The following is a 22,477-nucleotide window of genomic DNA, read 5'->3' as shown; positions in this document are numbered from 1 at the left end:
GATTATTCAACGCTCTTGATACTGTTCATTACTAATACTGTTTATTTCTGATACTGTTTATTGCTGCGTTAATTTTGCTTTAGTGGTGCAGGGATTTAGACCAAAGCTGGCCATCGACTTTTAGAATTTTGGCCGGTTCAGCAGGGACTGGCCCAGATTCGAACCATGTATGGGCAGGCTGAATGTACCCAAGTTGATTGATCGATCAACCTAATGACAACCAACCTGTTGGATTGTACTGTACATGCAATTATTGGTAGCGGCTATTACAGCCCTGTGTTCTTCTGGCAGGGGCGGCTCCCCCTACCCCCACTGGGAGAACACAATGGCTCTAGTGGCAGGGATGCACTGACTGACACTGACTGTGTTGATGGGGGAATATTTGCTCCATCTGTGAAATGGGGAAACAGCTCTCATTGTTTGAATACTGCTTGTGTGGAGTAAATTAAATGTTTTGACTGACATTCTGCAGTTTAGCCACAAGATGTCACTGTTTTTCTAACACAGCCTCAGACTGCATAGATATTTCTATATTCATGAAGAGGTGGAGTTTTCACACAGAGTTAAGAGAGAACAGGAAGAAGAGAGAGCAGGCATGTTCTGGAAAATGGTGAATGAGGGGGGCCGTGTGAGCTGAGAATCTGATGACATCCAGGTGTGAGAGCATCCCTCCGTAACCAGAGCTGCAGCTAAGTGAAGCTGATGAGATTGCTGCCAGGAAGCTGATGAGATTGCTGCCAGGAATTCTGATGAGATTGCTGACAGAAATGCTGATGAGAGCAGAGGAACTAAGCAACATATTCGGCGAGACCGCATGCTTGTTGGAGAGACAATTGTTCTGTTCAAAGTCACCAGCCGATGCAAAGCAGGCCTGGGTCGGCAAGATCGTGCACGCACCTCATTTCAGTGTTGGCGCCTAGAGACTGAGTCCAGGCCTATAGTTAGTTAGTTAGGGTCTCTGTTTGTGTCAGGCCACAAGTGTTGTTACTGATCATTGGAAGGACTCCACAACTTAAAGTGACATTTCACATTGGAGAGCTGATAAAATCCTACAAACTCGAGCCAGACTGGCATTCAGAATGAATACTCAGGCACATGCTATGGGACCAGTTATGGGAGGGAGAATACAGTAGATTTGTGTAAGATTGTAAGCTGTTGTGCTGCACTGAAGGCTAGCCCATACCATACACCCATACACTGATTCCTGCTCTTTTAGGGTAATAACAGGTAAGGTGTGGCAGCTTAGTTGTGCCCGCCAGTAGGTAAATTACTACTCTTTCTACCTTCATCATCAGAAGGCGCCGTGGGGTCTCAGCCTTTGGGCTGGGGGTATGTAAATTTATTGCATGTTTCCAGCATTTGTGGTTGTGTTTATTTGCCACATCTAAGTAAAATTCTGTTGTGGCAAAAGCTGGTGTTGGGGTTACTTTCCTCGTTCGTGACTTCACTGTATCCTGGGGAGCCCACCCCGGTACACGGCCTTCACATCTATGGCCAGCTTAAGCTGCTAGAACCTAGTAATTATGTCATTTAGCTTATTGTAAACAAACAGTTTCTTCTACTTGCTTATTAATGTGTGCTATTTACTCTTAATCTGTGACAATATACATAATTTACTTACAGCTGAGTAGTCTGGTGCTGATACCCTAATATAGTTGTATGTAGGATACTGATACTTTTGCTCATATAGGTATTGACTGGGTATGAAATATACATAGTTACATTGGTCCAAGCTGGACCAGTCCACGTTACCAATGTAACTATTTATAACATGTCAATTCCTGGAATTGTTCTTTAAAGGGAAATTCTTTATACCGCAGGTTCAGGATGGCCACCAGTGATCCCAGCAAGCAGGAGGCAGGAAGATACATAGGCAACTGCAGCTGAAGGGTAGGCACTATGTGATAGCATGGAGAAGAGGCAATAGCAGAGTCACAGAGCAAGCAGAGGACAGCGACAAACAGGCTGTGCAGTACCAAATCACAAGCCAAATCAAGATGTAGGATGAAGCCAAGGTCAGAAACTGTTGAGCAGCCTTACAAAGCAGAATCCAAAATCAGGTCAGGAAAGAGCCAAGCCTGTAATAGAAAGCATATTCAGGGCACAGATTAGAACACAAAGAACAAACTGAAGACCAGTCAGCACAGACAATGAGTTACAACTAGGAATGCACTGAAATTTTGGCCACCAAAACATATTGGCCAAAAATAGCCCTATTGGCATTTTGCCAATAGGAAAAATTAAGCCGATACAGGTGCCGATACAGGAGACTGTGTACTGCAGATGTGAGGGGGGGGGGTGCGGAGATGGCTGAGAAAGCAGGAGAGGAGCAGTACGGTGACTGGCTGTCACTATAGGTCAGTGCCGGTTTTTAAATTTAATTACTGGCTTTTTTTTTTCTTCACTATAGCTCACAGAATTAGCTGTCAGTTTCCCCCAGCTAAAAGAAACAAAGTTTCCTTTTAGTTTATTTCCCCCGAGTTAAAAGAAACAGAGTTTCCTTTTAGTTTATTTCCCCGAGTTAAAAGAAACAAAGTTTCCTTATAGTTTATTTCCTGAGATAAAAGAAACAAAGTTTCCTTTACAAACTAAAAAAATCCCAGCGCCAATCAAAGAAAGTATACAATTATGCAGCTGTGCACCAGTGAAAACCACCAATAATAAATAACACAAAAAACAGCGCAAAAATTAAAATACATAAAAATAATCACACATAAATAAATGTCCGTGCAAAAATATATATATAATATTTCAAACATAAGTCCTTATTTTCCCAAAAGGATTTTCAAAACAATGTTTCAAAATGTGCTTCCACCTAATCACCACGTGAAGAATAATATTGACCGCACTCACCAGATGGAGGTGAGTAATAAGCCTCATAGGATATAAGGGATCCTATAGCCCCTCAGGAGGAACTCAAATCGCCTTCACCCTGCTTAGATACAGCAATCGACTCCACTCTACTTCTCCATGGAATCCTCAATAGTGTGCAAGGAAAGAAAGGCTACATAGTGTAATACTGCCACTCAATACCATATAAATCGATAGAATAAGGACACTCACATGTTTCATTAAAATAACAGGCCTTGTTTAATAGCTTCAAAGGAACAAGTTTCCAAATTGTAAATATAGGGATCTCACGCTTTAAGAATCACTGTAGAGGATGACCAGCTTTCCACCTCAAAAATGGCTGCTTTAACCGCAAAAGTCGGCGTGCGTTCCAAATACCGGAAGTGACGTAGGCCAAGAAGACAGCAGACCAGAAGTGCATCAATGCATTTCGCCCCACCCACAGGGCGTTTTCAAGACTTGAAATTATACTGTCCCTGCATATTGTGACAGATAAAGAATTTATTAATGGAGACCGAAGTTACTGAGAAGTCAAATTTAGTTTCAAAAGTTGAGCAATCAAGTGGCTTTAGTTTGGGAAAGTAGGGGCAAATCCATCACATAGTGAAGGCTTCAAGTTCCATTCAGATAACAGGTTGACAAACAAGCTTTCTGTTGATGTGAATAGACCCTGATGTACTTGCCTATCATCAAAGGTTTCTAAATGTAGCACCCTCCTAGAATAGGTTACTAGAAAAGTTCATGTACATTTAGTTTTTTTAGCTCCTCTGTACTCAGTGTAGCTGTGTGTGATTATTTTGGCTGCTCTGGGCCTCAATGGCTGTTGGCTCAGCTGCTTCCCCCTGCCTTCTATTGCATTATAGAATGTAATAGGTTGGAAGAGGCAGACCGTGAGCCTGAATATATGTTGTTTCAGCCAATCCCTGGGGGGGAAGATGCCCAATAAGTGCCTGAGGTGTGCATAAATAGTCTGGGGCCTGGAACAGCAGGGTTCCTGTCCAGAAGAAAGAAGACCCAGCCTGAAGGGCTGCCACCCTTCTGGGCAGAGTAGCTGAAGTCTGCAGGATTTAATTGAGTTCTCACCTCTTTGGGAGTTGGGAACGGCTTTCTGGGAGGAGCTGGCATGAATTCAAATGAGCTTCTATGAGGATCTGGCCTGGGAGCTCACGGGAGAAGTGTCTGGCTGATAGTGGATGGAGGCATTCAAGTATACAGGTTAATTGTGAGTTCTAACCCTTTGAGCATATATGCTCCAGTGTTGCTGAATTGGAAGTTTTCCTGTGTTTGGGGTCCCTGAGTTACTTGTCTCCTATTGTCTGCCAAGAGTGAAATTATCCTGAGGAGTATAGTCAAGGCAAACAGTGTCCTCTATTACTCTGTGCAATAAATTTGGAGCATCCAAAAGCCCACCATGCATCCCAACCAAGTTCAATGACCATTAAATCTTAAAAAGACACTCCCTACCTGGTTATTGAGTTGTGAGACTGTCTATGTGGCTGTTTGCATGGCTGCCTTTATACATCTGAATAGAACCTTGGACAAATCTGCAAGGCCCATCAGGGGTCTGCAACTACATTTTCTGGGTGAAGACTGTGTGGCCCCAGCAGGCCTCAGTTAGCAGAACTAAACTCTGTCAATCAACATTACCTATTTTTAATCCTTATGCTGCTAGCAATGGTAAATAGATAGGAAGGTATATCATGCTTCCCACGAGTCTTCAGAGGGGGATGAGGGGTCTTCTCAGCTAAGCACACCCTCCTGGTTGCATGAGAAGACACAAGGAAGCACCAACCTAAGTGCAGTATGTTAAAATAGTTTATTAAAAAGTTATAGCCAATAGCTACTCACAAAGAATTAAGAGTGTTGAGAACATATCCTCAAATTGGCCTATGGGAGGACTGATGGTATCGGATGGTCTTGAGAATGGAGTGGAGGGTGAGCTGTCAGCTGTTAGCGAGAGATGCTAGGAACTAGCCCCATAACCAGCGTGGAGCGCACGGAAGTCCGGACCAAATGGACAACCAATGGAATAGCGAGGACAGGTCAGGTGATGCATCAGGTGATGCATTTCAAAGCTTCCGCTTCTTCTTCAGACCTGATTGGGTGATTGGACTGTCACTCTCTTATAGAAGGTGGAACGAACGAGGAAGGCTTGGTCAGGTTGATTTACAGCAATGTACGTGGGAGACGGGCATAGTAATACAAATCGGCAGAGACAATGTGAAAAAGCAGTGTATCTAATACAAACTAAATTACTGGGGAGTTAGGATTTGTAGGACATGTTGGCAGTCACTAATGACATATATAGATAAAAGCACTGAATCATAAAGGAACATATGGATATAAGATGAAAGATAAATTAGCATAGCATTCTTGAAGACCATGATCGAACAATATATTGATTAAAAAAAAAATATAGCCATGGGAACGGAATATATATGTGTACTAGAGATGAGCGAATCGAACTAGGCGAACCGGAATTCGAGTCGAATTTCAGGAAATATTCGATTCGTGTCGAAACCGAAATTTTGCCTACTTCGGGTGCGCGAATCGAACATTTCCCGATCAGCCGGCAAAAGTGTCCCTGCAGTGAGCTCCGCTATTTCTGACAGTTCTCTGACAGAAGGAACACATGTTTAGCGGTTGAAACATTGTATCTATTAGTTTACATTTAGGATACAGATGTTTCAACCACTGTACATGTGAAGAAGTTGTGAGAGAACTGTCAGAAATAGAGGAACTCTGCACATACACTTTTTGCCGGCTTGGAATTATTCTTCTTTTCATCCTACTTCTTCTTCTTCTTCATCCTCAGAAGAAGAGGATGAGGATGAGGATGAAGAAGAAGAAGAAGAAGAAGAAGAAGAAGAAGAAGAAGAAGTAGGATGAAAAGAAGAATAATTCCAAGCCGGCAAAAAGTGTATGTGCAGAGTTCCTCTATTTCTGACAGTTCTCTCACAGCTTCTTCACATGTACAGCGGTTGAAACATCTGTATCCTAAATGGAAACTAATAGATACAATTTGTATCTATTAGTTTCCATTTAGGATACAGATATTTCAACCGCTGTACATGTGAAGAAGCTGTGAGAGAACTGTCAGAAATAGAGGAACTCTGCACATACACTTTTTGCCGGCTTGGAATTATTCTTCTTTTCATTCTTCTTCTTCTTCCTCATCCTCATCCTCATCCTCATCCTCTTCTTCTGAGGATGAGGATGAAGAAGAAGAAGAAGAAGAAGTAGGATGAAAAGAAGAATAATTCCAAGCCGGCAAAAAGTGTATGTGCAGAGTTCCTCTATTCTGCAGATACACTTAGAGGAGCTCTGCAGATACACTTAGAGGAGCTCTGCACATACACTTTTTGCCGGCTTGGAATTAATCTTATTTTCATCCTACTTCTTCTTCTTCTTCTTCTTCTTCTTCATCCTCATCCTCAGAAGAAGAAGAGGATGAGGATGAGGATGAAGAAGAAGAAGTAGGATGAAAATAAGAATAATTCCAAACCGGAAAAAAGTGTATGTGCAGAGCTCCTCTAAGTGTATCTGCAGAGCTCCTCTAAGTGTATCTGCAGAATAGAGGAACTCTGCACATACACTTTTTGCCGGAAACCGCTGTATGGAGTGAATGTCCCAGAACTGTCAGAAATAGACTATTTATGACAGTTCTGGGACATTCACTGCATACAGCTGTTTTAACCGCTGTATGGAGGGAATGTCATGGAACTGTCAGAAATAGACTATTAATGACAGTTCTGGGACTGTCCTTCAATGCAGCGGTTGAAACATTGTATGTATTTGTTTCCATAAATGGATCCATTTATGGAAACAAATACATACAATGTTTCAACCGCTGTATGGAAGGACAGTCCCACAACTGTCATTAATAGTCTATTTCTGACAGTTCCATGACATTCCCTCCATACAGCGGTTAAAACAGCTGTATGGAGTGAATGTCCCAGATCTATCAGAAATAGACTATTTATGACAGTTCTGGGACATTCACTGCATACAGCTGTTTTAACCGCTGTATGGAGGGAATGTCATGGAACTGTCAGAAATAGACTATTAATGACAGTTCTGGGACTGTCCTTCCATGCAGCGGTTGAAACATTGTATGTATTTGTTTCCATAAATGGATCCATTTATGGAAACAAATACATACAATGTTTCAACCGCTGCATGGAAGGACAGTCCCAGAACTGTCATTAATAGTCTATTTCTGACAGTTCTATGACATTCCCTCCATACAGCGGTTGAAACCGCTGTATGGAGTGAATGTCCCAGAACTGTCAGAAATAGACAGAAACTGTCACAGAACTGTCCTTCTTCTCATCCTTCTCCTTCTTCTCATCCTTCTTCTCATCCTTCTTCTCATCCTTCTCCTTCTTCTCATCCTTCTCCTTCTTCTCATCCTTCTCCTTCTGCTCATCCTTCTTCTCATCCTTCTCCTTCTTCTCATCCTTCTCCTTCTCCTTCTTCTCATCCTTCTCCTTCTCCTTCTTCTCATCCTTCTCCTTCTCATCCTTCTCCTTCTCCTTCTCATCCTTCTCCTTCTTCTCATCCTTCTCCTTCTTCTCATCCTTCTCCTTCTCCTTCTTCTCATCCTTCTCCTTCTCCTTCTCATCCTTCTCCTTCTTCTCATCCTTCTCCTTCTCCTCATCCTTTTTCTTCTCATCCTTCTCCTTCTCCTTCTTCTCATCCTTCTCCTTCTTCTCATCCTTCTCCTTCTTCTCATCCTTCTCCTTCTTCTCATCCTTCTCCTTCTTCTCCTTCTTCTCATCATTCTCCTTCTTCTCATCCTTCTCCTTCTTCTCATCCTTCTCATCCTTCTTCTCATCCTTCTTCTTCTCATCCTTCTCCTTCTTCTCATCCTTCTCCTTCTCCTTCTTCTCATCCTTCTCCTTCTTCTCATCCTTCTCCTTCTTCTCATCCTTCTCCTTCTCATCCTTCTCCTTCTCCTTCTTCTCTTCCTTCTCCTTCTTCTCATCCTTCTCCTTCTTCTCATCCTTCTTCTTCTCATCCTTCTCCTCCTTCTTCTCATCCTTCTTCTCATCCTTCTTCTTCCCATCCTTCTCCTTCTTCTCATCCTTCTCCTTCTCCTTCTTCTCATCCTTCTCCTTCTTCTCATCCTTCTCCTTCTTCTCATCCTTCTCCTTCTTCTCATCCTTCTCCTTCTTCTCATCCTTCTCCTTCTTCTCATCCTTCTCCTTCTCCTTCTTCTCTTCCTTCTCCTTCTTATCATCCTTCTCCTTCTTCTCATCATTCTCCTTCTTCTCATCCTTCTCCTTCTTCTCATCCTTCTTCTTCTCATCCTTTTCCTTCTTCTCATCCTTCTTCTTCTCATCCTTCTTCTTCTCATCCTTCTCCTTCTCATCCTTCTCTTTCTTCTCATCCTTCTCCTTCTCCTTCTTCTCATCCTTCTCCTTCTTCTCATCCTTCTCCTTCTCCTTCTTCTCATCCTTCTCCTTATTCTCAGCCTTCTTCTTCTCATCCTTCTCCTTCTCATCCTTCTCCTTCTCATCCTTCTCCTTCTTCTCATCCTTCTCCTTCTTCTCATCCTTCTCCTTCTCCTTCTTCTCATCCTTCTCCTTCTCCTTCTTCTCATCCTTCTCCTTCTCCTTCTTCTCATCCTTCTCCTTCTTCTCATCCTTCTCCTTCTTCTCATCCTTCTCCTTCTCCTTCTTCTCATCCTTCTCCTTCTCCTTCTTCTCATCCTTCTCCTTCTCCTTCTCCTTCCTCATCTCCAAGGGCATTTAAATTAAAGGTACAGTGTTCTGCACTAATTTAAAGGCTCTCTGAAGCCTAGAAACCCTTTAAATAAGTCATCTTCGTAGCGGAGAAATTCACATCGAATCGAATTTCACACTGGAATTCGCCGAATCAGCCGAATCGAATTTTTCATTTCTTCGCTCATCTCTAATGTGTACATATGGTAGCAACATGAATGGGGCATAGAGGGTATAACCGAAAAATAAAGCTAAAATGAGTATAACAAAAATATGTTAGAACTCTGTGACACATAGTAAAATATGGATGCATGTATCTCACTGGGTGATGAATAAGTGCATATAAGCACAATAATCAAAAGGTTACATTATAAAACGATATGAACCTACTGCCTTTCCTGTCCCTGCAGTTTACTTTACAGCAGCCGAACCAACAGAACACTCAGAAAAAGATTCGGAGAGCGCTGACATTTTGTGCAGGATGGTAACCCTAAACAAAGCGTCCCACGTCACTTTTCAAAGTTTCAGAATAAATCCATTCACGATCTTCAAGTATGGATAATTGATTCCATACCAGACAAATACTCTACAGCCGAATGCTTCCAGCGATTATGTAGGAAGCTCCGCAGAGGATGGATGATGCAACAGGACAATGACCCAAAGCATACAAGTAATTCAACAAAACAATGGCTGCAACAGCACAGAATACGCCTTCCGGAGTGGCCCAGTCAGAGTCCTGACCTCAACCCGATTGAAATGCTGTGGCATGACCTTAAGAGAGCGATTCACACCAGACATCCCAAGAATATTGCTACACTGAAACAGTTTTGTGAAGAGGAGTGGTCCAAAATTACTCCAGATCGTTGTGCAGGTCTGATCTGCAACTACAGGAAACGTTTGGTTGAGGTTATTGCTGCCAAAGGAGGGTGAACCAGTTATTAAGTCCAAAGGTTCACATACTTTTTCCTCCCTGCACTGTGAATGTTTACATGTTATGTGCAATTAAACCATGGCAACATCTAATGTTTGTGTAGTATTATATTCAGCAGACTGTGTTCTATTGTTGTGACTTAGATGACGTTCAGAGCACATTTTATGCCCAATTCATGCAAAACTCCACATAATCCCAAGGGGTTCACATACTTTTTCTTGCAACTGTATATAAAAAAAATGAGGGCCATTGAGATCAACCTAAAGACAAAAATAAATAAGATTTTAAAAAACCTGTTTAATTAAACCTTAAACCCACATCATTAAAAACTATCAATAAATGCTGTATTACATGATGTTAATGCTTACACAGTCACTATGGAATTCATTTTCTGTATTGTGCATAAAAACCTTGTTGATCCTGCTGTTCCCTGTCTCCCCCTTCTGTCCAAGTTTCCACTGCAGTTGGGGTTTTTGCAGAGCAGTGTTGGCAGTTTGTACACATGCTCAGTTTTCAGTGAGTTTCTATGCTAAGCATTTCCCATGTGTGTGACTATAGAGTTACGCATATGGGCATGGGCACCGTGGTAAATAGCCTACTCCCTCCCTCCTCTTCCATGCCCACTAACCAGCTGAACACAGTGGGGAAGGGATATTACATCTTGATTGATGGAGGGTTCACGTCCCTGTTATTCTACGACGTAGCTGGAGGGGCATGACGCAGTCACTGACTGGCAGAAATCCACCCACACCATGTTATTACCAAAAATAATAAAAATTTAATTTTAAATGTATTGTTGTATGACAATTTAAAACAGTTTATTGATATTATCTATTTATTTTTACTTTGTTTCCCAAAGGCTAATTTTTTTTTCATTAAAATAATTACAGTGCCTTCATCCATATACAGGAATAGAAGGGATAATGTAAATTAAACAGCGTGTGTTTAGTATGAATTTAACTATGCTAGATACGCTGGAGCAGGAGGGTGAGTAGAAAAAGAAAATGAAATTGGTTGCTGAAAATGTCAGCGTTATAGACTTCTACAGCCACATCTAATTCCATAAAAAGATTGCAGGTACAGGGAGTAGATATGTAGAGATTAGAAGAATTGAACTAATGTCACTTCTTCATTCAAGTCCTAGTTTTCAGAAAGCCTTATCTCAGAAAGGACAGCATGGAGTAGGTGTAATTAACACATAACACTTATCTCTCACTGTCCTTTCTATAGATAGAGTATTTCTTGGAGCTCTCCTTTCAATAGAATTGGAATGTGAGAAAATGATATATTTGTGCTACTACTACATGAAAGAGTTGCAAATGGGATTTGCCCATGGCCAGGTTATAGATGTGCATGTATTTACATATTATTAAAAAGCAGTTGAAGACCTATTCACCAAGTAACCCCCCCGACCTCTGTAGTTGCACACACTGTGGATAATTCATCCTCAAAGATTACTAGAGACTCTGAAGTAGGGTTGCAATTGGTTTGTGAGCAGCTTAGAGCTCCTGCTGTGTGTTTACATTAGAAGGGCCAATTAGATTAGGTGAGCTGTGATTTTACTACCAGTTATGAAGTTTCATGATGAATTACTGTGCCTAAGTCTATAAGGGCCAATAAGTGTTTGTCGTAAAGTCCAACTCCAGGAATTAAAATAAACAATATTTTCAGTACCCCCCGCACCACAAGGGTTAAATGCTTTAGCTCAGTGTTCGGTTTGCGGTTGAACCTAATGAATGTTTGACCACGAACTTAGAACTCAATGCAAGTCTAAGGGACTCCAACTTGTAAATTCAAAAGTGCCCATTTTGAAGGCTTATATGCATGTTATTGGCCATAAAAGGGGTATGGGGACTCGGGTACTGCCCTGAGGGACATGAATCAGTTAAAAAAATGTTTTTTCCAAATGTACTGTTTTTAAAGGGGCAGTAATTTTTCATTGCTTAAAGTACAAAACAAAATGAAAAGTTCCTGTACATATCATGCATGGGGTATCCCTTTAAACTACCTGCAAAGTTGCACATCTGTAAAATGTATAGAACCTGCTACAGCAGGACTGACATTTTTATTTTTTTTTAATTTTTATTAAAAAAAAAAAAACAGCATGAGGTCCTCCTCCAATCCATACCTGACCCTTTAGGTCTGGTAGGAAGGTTAGGAGGTACCCCACAGTAAAAAGTTAAAAAAAAAGTGCATGGGGTTCTCCTTAAAGGCCATACCAGGCTCTTTAGTGCTGTAGGACTTTTAAGGGGAAAACCATCTCCCTAAAATGGAGCGGAAAGTGCATGGGGTTCCCCCTAAAAGCCATACTAGTCCCTTTAGGCTTGATTGGACTATTAAGGGGAACCTGATCCCCCAAAAAAGTGTGGGGTCCCCCCTAAATTCTTACCAGACCCTTGATCTGAGCACAAGCCTGGCAGGGCAGGAAGGGGGGGGGGACACAATAGAGTACCCCCCCTCTCTGCGGCTTACCAGGGCACATGCCCTCAGCATTGGTATGGGGTCCCCATGCCGAAGGGGACAAGTGCCTCTTCCTCACAACCCTGGCCCCATGGTTGTGGAGATCTGTGAGCAGGGGGGCTCATTTGTACCAGGGTACCCATTTAAATTACGGGGCACCCTGATGCTGCCCCCCCGTCAATGAGTAAGGGGTACTTGTACTCTACCCATTCACTAAAGGGTTACATTTAGAAAAAATAAAGATGCCAGATTTTTTAAAAATTCCTTTCATTATAAAAAAGCCAAAAAAATGGTTCCATCATTGTATTCCATCGTCAGTCACAGCGTCCAGTGTTGTCACGGCGACGCTGACTCACCGAAATAAAAAATAAACAATGCCTGCCAACCCCTCGCCGCAATCTGACATTTGCTGGTCAGATGTAAACAATTTGGCGGAGCTAGCGGTGACGTCACCTGATCAGGTTGTCAGGTGCATTGCTTTGGCCAATCATGACTCTCACAATGCACTGTCAGAGCACATGAACGGCTGATGTTCGAGAAAAACTTTTGACTCGAACATCAAGCCCATCCCTACTTTAGCTCTAGGGGTAAAAGCACAATATGTTATACTTACCTTATTCTTTGCTCATGTACTCTCCTCTGTGCCTGGTTTGGAGTGGTCCCTCGCTGTCCTCGCATACAATGCAGGGCTATTGGTCCTGAATTGTACTTGATGACATCATCATACGAGCTAAAAGTGGCTTCAGAGGACCAGTCACTCGGAATGAAGGAACCTGCCAGAGCAAGAAATAAGGTACGTATTACAGTCTATTCTTCTATCCCTAGACTTAACAAGCATTTAATATATGCAGTGCTTTGGGGAAGGAGAGAGGGTTGACTTGGGGGCCACTACCAGGGTGTTTTTGTGTCATTTCCAGAGTTCTGCTTTAAAATGAATTTACTGCTTATTAAGAATATACAGTATACTGTAGATGTGAATGCTTACAATCATGGCACAAGTGTTCACTTTAAAAAAAAAAGGTAATTTCAGCACTGCTGCCATTAGTAATGTGCAGATGAAAGCTGTGATTATTTATTGTTGGTTGTCTCATTATTTTTCCTTATGGTACAGTAGGGAATACCACAGAATAAATACAAGCCCTATACATGATTATGAGGCGCAGGTGACTGGGAATAAGCTATTCAGCCATGCACGTAAGCAGAAGCGCTAATATAAAATGAAACATGGAAGCCAGGAGGGACATATAGTCAGTGTTGTGCTAGAAATTTAGCAATATTAATAAAGTTAATGATCCTTTATATGAGGTGTGGTATAGATTAGATACAGAAGCACAAAGAGATAATTAGGTCTTATAGGAAACATTTCCACTGTGTCCGTATTTATAGTCAATGAACCAATGTGGAAGTCAATTTCAGACTGTGCTTTGTTTAACCCAATTAAACATGTAGATTAACATGGACCTAAACCAGGTCTTCGCAACCTTTTTACCCCAGAGGAACCCTTGAATTCATTTTCAGGTCTCAGGGAACCCTTGCTAAAATTAATTTAATCAAGGGTAAGTGGAAAGAATGCCCCTTTCCTTGATGGCCAAGGAATAATGCCCCTGTCATTGTTATCTTGGAAGAATGCCCCTTTCATTGATGGTCATGGAAGAATGCCCCTTTCATTGATGGTCATGGAAGAATGCCACTTTCATTGATGTCTTGGAAGAATACCCCTTTTATTGATGGTCAGGGAAGAATACCCCCATTACAGTGGTGTTCAGAATGTAACCCTAATAGACAGCTAAGAAATCATAGGTGTCATGCCGCTGGCTCTGCCAAGTGGCATTGGATCTAAAACTATGCAGTCATTGAAGGTCAATCAACCTCATCTCAAAGAACCTCCAGTAACCTCTGGTTGAGAATGGTAGACCTAAACTGTAAAGTTAGGTCAACTTTAAAGTAAACCATTATTTTGTAAACAGAAAGTTAAAGTGATCCTGAAAGATTGACTGGCATTGCTCTAAACAATCCTTTCATAACCTTTTAACCCTTTGAGGACAAAGGGACGTATTTGTCCCATGTTTTTAATTGCATGTATCATCTGATTAAGAACATAAAACTCTTTTTTTTTTTTTTTTGGTTTGAGTCAAAATATTAGTTCTTATCAACAAACAACAAATGGATCTAGCTTTTTGCCAATTATTTCATGAAATGGCTTAGTTACAGCAACTGAAGTGTACAAACTTTAAAAACAAAAAAATTGATTCTTTTGGCGTTCCAAAATCTTATGGTCCTCAAAGGCTTAACACCTGAGGGACCCTTGAAATTGTTTTCAGGTTACTGGGAATCAGTGGGAAACATTCCACTTTCATTGGGGATAAGTGAAAAAACACAACCCTTACAGTGCTGATATGAATACCACTCTTACAGATAGCCAAAATATATTGGTGTTTTGTTGCTGACCCTGCCAAATGACATTGGCCCTGGGGGGGAGCACCATAGCATTGTGTCCAGGGAAAAGAGAGATTTTGGTTGGAGGTCGCAGGTGTCTGATTCAATGCCTCTGGGCTGTAGGATAGCTGTTATCAGTAGAGATGAGCGAAGTATTCAAAAATTCGATTCGACTGATTCGGCGAATTCGTGGAAAAATTTTGATTCGAGTCGAATATATTCGCTGTGAATTTAACTTAAAAAAGGGTGTTTCTAGGCTTCAGAGAGACTTAATATTAGTGCAGAACACTGTACCTTTAATTTAAATGCCCTTGGAGTCTGCTGGGGAAGAGAAATAATACTGTCAGTCAGTATGACATGCAGATGAGTGCCGTCGATCTTAGAATCACCGCACACTTCACTCATTTGGGCAGTCACGGGGCCAAAACCAGAGTGTGGAGCCACAGTGTGGCGGTGGAGGCAGCAGCAATGGGAGGCCATACAGCACCCTATGACAAAAATGGAAACCACCAGCAGTGTGAGGAGACCTGAAAGTGGCACATGGCAGAGTGTGGCGATAGAGACAGCAGCAATGGGAGGCCGTACAGGGACCCATGACACACTCTGGACCTGGCAGCAGCATGAGGAGGCAGTACAGGGGCCCATGACAGATTACGGGCCTGGCAGCAGCATGAGGAGTTGGTACGGGGGCCCACGGCAGATTACGGGCCTGGCAGCAGCAATGGGAGGCCGTACAGGGACCCATGACACACTCTGGACCTGGCAGCAGCATGAGGAGGTGGTACAGGGGCGCATGACAGATTACGAGCCTGGCAGCAGCAACTTGGACAGGAGGACGTTCAGCTTCTGCACCGTCGGGTGCGTGCTCGCAAACTGTTGTCTCTTGGAAACGGATTCCAAGAAAGACTGCTGACGGAATCCGTGAAGAGGAGTAGCAGGAGAAGGAGCATCTGAACGAGCGGAATATGCCAACAAGCGACAACAGGGGCCCATGACAGATTACGGGCCTGGCAGCAGCATGAGGAGTCGGTACGGGGGCCCATGGCAGATTAGGGGCCTGGCAGCAGCTATGGGAGGCCCGTAATCTGCCAGCACCCTATGACAAAAAATGGAACCCACCAGCAGTGTGAGGAGACCTGAAAGTGGCACATGGCAGAGTGTGGCGATGGAGACAGCAGCAATGGGAGGCTTTACAGGGACCCATGAGAGACTCTGGACCTGGCAGCAGCATGAGGAGGCGGTATAGGGGCCCATGGCAGATTAGGGGCCTGGCAGCAGCTATGGGAGGCCCGTAATCTGCCAGCACCCTATGACAAAAAATGGAACACACCAGCAGTGTGAGGAGACCTGAAAGTGGCACATGGCAGAGTGTGGCGATGGAGACAGCAGCAATGGGAGGCCGTACAGGGACCCATGACACACTCTGGACCTGGCAGCAGCATGAGGAGGCGGTATATAGGGGCCTATGGCAGATTAGGGGCCTGGCAGCAGCTATGGGAGGCCCGTAATCTGCCAGCACCCTATGTCAAAAAATTCAACACACCAGCAGTGTGTGAGGAGACCTGAAAGTGGCACATGGCAGAGTGTGGCGATGGAGACAGCAGCAATGGGAGGCCGTACAGGGACCCATGACAGACTCTGGACCTGGCAGCAGCATGAGGAGGCGGTATATAGGGGCCCATGGCAGATTAGGGGCCTGGCAGCAGCTATGGGAGGCCCGTAATCTGCCAGCACCCTATGTCAAAAAATTCTACACACCAGCAGTGTGAGGAGACCTGAAAGTTGCACATGGCAGAGTGTGGCGATGGAGACAGCAGCAATGGGAGGCCGTACAGGGACCCATGACAGACTCTGGACCTGGCAGCAGCATGAGGAGGCGGTATATAGGGGCCCATGGCAGATTAGGGGCCTGGCAGCAGCTATGGGAGGCCCGTAATCTGCCAGCACCCTATGACAATAAATGGAACACACCAGCAGTGTGTGAGGAAACCTGAAAGTGGCACATGTTTGAGGCATGATTCATGGCGGATTTAGTCAGTTGTGTCAGGAACTGGTGGTTTGAAATCCAGACTAATCCACGCCTGATTCATTTTCACAAACGTCAGTCTCTCCACACTTTGGGTGGACAGTCGTGTCCTCCGCGGAGTTGCAATACCTCCTGCCGCACTAAACACGCGCTCCGATGCCACGCTACTGGCCGGGCATGACAGCCTTTCAAGGGCAAATTCAGCTAGTTGGGGCCAAAGGTCAAGTTTCGTTGCCCAGTAGTCAAGGGGATTGTCTACCTCGGTTGGCAGGGTGCTGTTCAAGTAGGCCTAAGCCTGTTGTTTGAGGTCCTGCTCCAGGTCCACCTGATGCTGCTGCTGCTGCGGCTGGTTAGTAGTTTCCTCACTGCGCTGGTGAAGAAAGCTACTCATCATCGACTGCAGACTGAGGCAGCCGCTGCTGGTGGAGCTGCCACTGCTCCTACCACCCCACCCCTCCCCTGCTGCCATGGCAGCGGAACGCGAGCGCACAGGGCCCACAGTGTCTGAGGATGGACGTTGGCGCAGACAGGCAGAGACCAGCTGACTACATAGGTGGTTTTTATAGTACGTTATTTTGGCCTCCCTCTCAGCAGGTGTGAAAACGGCCACCATTTTTGAACGGTAGCGAGGGTCCAACAAGGTGGACAGCCAAAAGTCATCCCCCTGTCTGATGGTTATTATTCGGCTGTCGCTACGCAAGCAAGCGAGCATGCTATGGGCCATTTGTGCCAAGGAATGCGAGAAACTCCCTGCCTCCATCTCCACAGCATACTGCCACGGTGCGTCTGGGTCCTCTGTCTCCTCCTCCTCCTCCTCTACCAGATGCTCCTGCTCCTCCACTCCTGTCCGCTGAGTGGAAAAACCACCCATTTCACTCAATAATTCCTGAGCACAAATGTCCTCCTCTACCTCCTCCTCTTCTTCCTGTCCTGCCCCCACAGGGGTCATGTGGCGTTGAGATCTGTGCGCCACGTCTACCGCACCCTGACCAGCCATTGTTAACAGCATTTGTTCCAGGACGTGCAACAGAGGAATGACGTCGTTCATCCCATAGTCCTGCCGACTCACGAATAGCGTGGCCTCCTCAAAGGGCCTGAGCAAGCGCAGGTGTCACGCATGAGCTGCCAGTGGCTGACATCTAAGTTACACAGGGAGTACCTTTATCCGCTTGTAACATCAGGAAATCGGTGATGGCCTTTCGCTGTTCGTAAAGGCGGTCTAACATGTGTAGGGTTGAATTCCACCTTGTTGCAACGTCGCAGATCAGGCGATGCTGTGCAATTCCGTTCTGCCGCTGCAGTTCAAGGAGGGTGTGCTTTGCGGTGTAGGAATGGCTGAAATGCATGCAAAGTTTACGTGACATTTTAAGGATGTCTTGCAGTGGGATGGTGGATTTTAGGAACCGCTTGACAACCAGATTGAACACGTGAGCCATGCATGGCGCATGGCACAACCTTACTTGACGCAGAGCAGACACCATGTTCTTTCCGTTGTCGGTCAACATGGTTCCGATTTTCAGTTTGCGCGGAGACAGCCATCTTTCGATTTCTCTGTTCATTACACTGAGAAGTTCCTCCCCTGTGTGACTACGTTCGCCTGGACCTGGCAGCAGCATGAGGAGGCGGTATATAGGGGCCTATGGCAGATTAGGGGCCTGGCAGCAGCTATGGGAGGCCCGTAATCTGCCAGCACCCTATGTCAAAAAACTGAACACACCAGCAGTGTGTGAGGAGACCTGAAAGTGGCACATGGCAGAGTGTGGCGATGGAGACAGCAGCAATGGGAGGCCGTACAGGGACCCATGACAGACTCTGGACTTGGCAGCAGCATGAGGAGGCGGTATATAGGGGCCTATGGCAGATTAGGGGCCTGGCAGCAGCTATGGGAGGCCCGTAATCTGCCAGCACCCTATGTCAAAAAATTGAACACACCAGCAGTGTGTGAGGAGACCTGAAAGTGGCACATGGCAGAGTGTGGCGATGGAGACAGCAGCAATGGGAGGCCGTACAGGGACCCATGAGAGACTCTGGACTTGGCAGCAGCATGAGGAGGTGGTATAGGGGCCCATGGCAGATTAGGGGCCTGGCAGCAGCTTTGGGAGGCCCGTAATCTGCCAGCACCCTATGTCAAAAAATTCAACACACCAGCAGTGTGTGAGGAGACCTGAAAGTGGCACATGGCAGAGTGTGGCGATGGAGACAGCAGCAATGGGAGGCCGTACAGGGACCCATGACAGACTCTGGACCTGGCAGCAGCATGAGGAGGCGGTATATAGGGGCCCATGGCAGATTAGGGGCCTGGCAGCAGCTATGGGAGGCCCATAATCTGCCAGCACCCTATGTCAAAAAATTCTACACACCAGCAGTGTGTGAGGAGACCTGAAAGTGGCACATGGCAGAGTGTGGCGATGGAGACAGCAGCAATGGGAGGTCTCCCATTGTCCCAACATGGCCCAAATAGTCCCAACATGGGCCCCCTGGCCACGCTTGACTTTCTGGCCACATAGTCGACATACGGCTACGTTTACTTCCTCGGGCGGCTTGACGAAAAATTGCCACACTGCCGAGTAGGAAACTTTGCCCCCGATACTCCTCACTGGCTGACTGCTGCTTCCTCCGTGCACACCGGCACCACTACTGGCCGTGGTGGTAGGCTGCAGTGGAGCTGGTGCTCTACTCCGTGGCCGTTTGGCTCCACTGACACTGCTTCCACTGACACTGCTGCGACCCTGCTGCTGTCTCCTGGGCAACCCACCGACTGTTTCGCTCACTGCCAAGCTGCCACCCTCTTCTCCTGATGATGCGGAAGAAATTGCCTGATGACGACGAGGCTGCCAAGTGCGATCAACCTCCTCATCATCAAGTAGGGTCTCCGCCTCACTACTAGCCCCCTCGGCTGCGTCTGGGTCAGGAGACAGACCTGTCTCTAGACCGGCTACCGGGCCACTCTCCTCGCCACTACTTCTTCGCCTAGCTGCTGAAAAGGCGGATGTCTCCCCCCGTTCCTGACCGCCCTCTGTTAGCTCTTCCTCACTGTACAGTGGGGCTGAGCCCACAGCATTCGCTTGGTGAGGGAACACCAAAGGACAGGGGCAGGTAGAGGACACGTGATTTCAGTGGGCTTGGTCCCGGGCCATGCCAACTAACGGTTGTGTCTGACGTACCCACCGACCGTTGGCTGTAGGTGTCAGAGGTGACCTGGGAAGAGGAAGACGACCGAGCCAACCAATCGATGACGGCAGGGTTGTCGGTGGAGACACGACCGCTGGATGACACCGGGAGCACTGGCCTCTGGCTGCGAATAGTGCTGCCTCGACCCCTTCCTCTGCTGCCACGTCTGCTCGCTCCTAAAACATTGCCTCCTCTGCCACTCCTCTGCATGTTGTCTGACATACTCTTTAATTAAACGATTATGTGTCCCTGAGTAACAATTCTGTGTCCCTGAGTAACAATTCTGTGTCTGTGCGAGTAACAATTCTGTGGCCCTAAGTAACAGTTCTGTGGCCCTCAGTAACAATTCTGTGTCCCTGATTAACGTTTATGTGGCCCCAAGTAACAGTTCTGTGGCCCTCAGTAACAATTCTGTGTCTGTGCGAGTAACAATTCTGTGTCTGTGCGAGAAACAATTCTGTGGCCCTAAGTAACAGTTCTGTGGCCCTCAGTAACAGTTCTGTTTCCCTGAGTAACAATTCTGTGTCTGTGCGAGTAAGAATTCTGTGTCTGTGCGAGTAACAATTCTGTGGCCCTAAGTAACAGTTCTGTGGCCCTCAGTAACAGTTCTGTGTCCCTGAGTAACAATTCTGTGTCTGTGCGAGTAACAATTTTGTGTCTGTGCGAGTAACAATTCTGTCTGTGCGAGTAACAATTCTGTGGCCCTAAGTAACGGTTCTGTGGCCCTCAGTAACAGTTCTGTGTCCCTGTGTAACAATTCTGTGTCTGTGCGAGTAACAATTCTGTGGCCCTAAGTAACAGTTCTGTGGCCCTCAGTAACAATTCTGTGTCCCTGATTAACGTTTCTGTGGCCCCAAGTAACAGTTCTGTGGCCCTCAGTAACAATTCTGTGTCTGTGCGAGTAACAATTCTGTGTCTGTGCGAGTAACAATTCTGTGGCCCTAAGTAACGGTTCTGTGGCCCTCAGTAACAGTTCTGTGTCCCTGTGTAACAATTCTGTGTCTGTGCGAGTAACAATTCTGTGGCCCTAAGTAACAGTTCTGTGGTCCTCAGTAACAATTCTGTGTCTGTGCGAGTAACAATTCTGTGGCCCTAAGTAACAGTTCTGTGGCCCTCAGTAACAATTCTGTGTCTGTCCCTGAGTAACAATTCTGTGGCCCTAACTAAAGTTTCTGTGGCCCTAAGTAACAATTCTCTGGCACTCAGTAACAATTCTGTCTGTCCCTGAGTAACAATTCTGTGGCCCTAATAACGTTTCTGTGGCCCTAAGTAACAATTATCTGGCACTCAGTAACAATTCTGTCTGTCCCTGAGTAACAATTCTCTGGCACTCAGTAACAATTCTGTCTGTCCCTGAGTAAAAATTATGTGGCCCTAAGTAAAGTTTCTGTGGCCGTGAGTAACAATTCTCTGGCACTCCGTAACAATTCTGTCTGTCCCTGAGTAAAATTCTGTGGCCCTAAGTAAAGTTTCTGTGGCCCTGAGTAACAATTCTCTGGCACTCCGTAACAATTCTGTCTGTCCCTGAGTAACAATTCTCTGGCACTCAGTAACAATTCTGTCTGTCCCTGAGTAAAAATTCTGTGGCCCTAATTAAAGTTTCTGTGGCCCTAAGTAACAATTCTCTGGCACTCAGTAACAATTCTGTCTGTCCCTGAGTAACAATTCTCTGGCACTCCGTAACAATTCTGTCTGTCCCTGAGTAACAATTCTCTGGCACTCAGTAACAATTCTGTCTGTCCCTGAGTAAAAATTCTGTGGCCCTAAGTAAAGTTTCTGTGGCCCTGAGTAACAATTCTCTGGCACTCCGTAACAATTCTGTCTGTCCCTGAGTATGAATTCTGTGGCCCTAACTAGCATTTCTTTGTCCCTAAGTAACAGTTCTGTGGCCCTGAGTAACAATTCTGTGTCTGTGCGATTAACAATTCTGTGGCCCTAAGTAACAGTTCTGTGGCCCTCAGTAACAGTTCTGTGTCTGTGCGAGTAACAATTCTGTGTCTGTGCGAGTAACAATTCTGTGGCCCTAAGTAAAGTTTCTGTGGCCCTCAGTAACAGTTCTGTGTCTGTGCGAGTAACAATTCTGTGTCTGTGCGAGTAACAATTCTGTGGCCCTAAGTAAAGTTTCTGTGGCCCTAAGTAACAATTCTCTGGCACTCAGTAACAATTCTGTCTGTCCCTGAGTAACAATTCTCTGGCACTCAGTAACAATTCTGTCTGTCCCTGAGTAAAAATTCTGTGGCCCTAAGTAAAGTTTCTGTGGCCCTGAGTAACAATTCTCTGGCACTCCGTAACAATTCTGTCTGTCCCTGAGTAACAATTCTCTGGCACTCAGTAACAATTCTGTCTGTCCCTGAGTAAAAATTCTGTGGCCCTAAGTAAAGTTTCTGTGGCCCTGAGTAACAATTCTCTGGCACTCCGTAACAATTCTGTCTGTCCCTGAGTATGAATTCTGTGGCCCTAACTAGCGTTTCTTTGTCCCTAAGTAACAGTTCTGTGGCCCTGAGTAACAATTCTGTGTCTGTGCGAGTAACAATTCTGTGGCCCTAAGTAACAGTTCTGTGGCCCTCAGTAACAGTTCTGTGTCTGTGCGAGTAACAATTCTGTGTCTGTGCGAGTAACAATTCTGTGGCCCTAAGTAACAGTTCTGTGGCCTTCAGTAACAATTCTGTGTCTGTGCGAGTAACAATTCTGTGTCTGTGCGAGTAACAATTCTGTGGCCCTAAGTAAAGTTTCTGTGGCCCTAAGTAACAATTCTCTGGCACTCAGTAACAATTCTGTCTGTCCCTGAGTAACAATTCTCTGGCACTCAGTAACAATTCTGTCTGTCCCTGAGTAAAAATTCTGTGGCCCTAAGTAAAGTTTCTGGGGCCCTGAGTA

General features: G+C 45.2%; 1 protein-coding gene across 1 annotated transcript in view; it reads left to right on the top strand.

Moving 5' to 3' along the window:
• The window catches only part of LOC149442190 (histamine H2 receptor-like), a 192,794-nt gene that overhangs the window by 141,944 nt on the left and 28,373 nt on the right, over positions 1–22,477 (top strand). The window lies entirely within an intron of this gene.

This window comes from Staurois parvus, unplaced genomic scaffold (assembly GCF_062004578.1).
Source record: "Staurois parvus isolate SC_StPar_1 unplaced genomic scaffold, SC_StPar_1.0 ptg000903l, whole genome shotgun sequence".
NCBI lineage: Eukaryota > Metazoa > Chordata > Amphibia > Anura > Ranidae > Staurois > Staurois parvus.
Note: the sequence above shows the minus strand (reverse complement) of the source record. Positions and strands in the feature narration are given on the sequence as shown.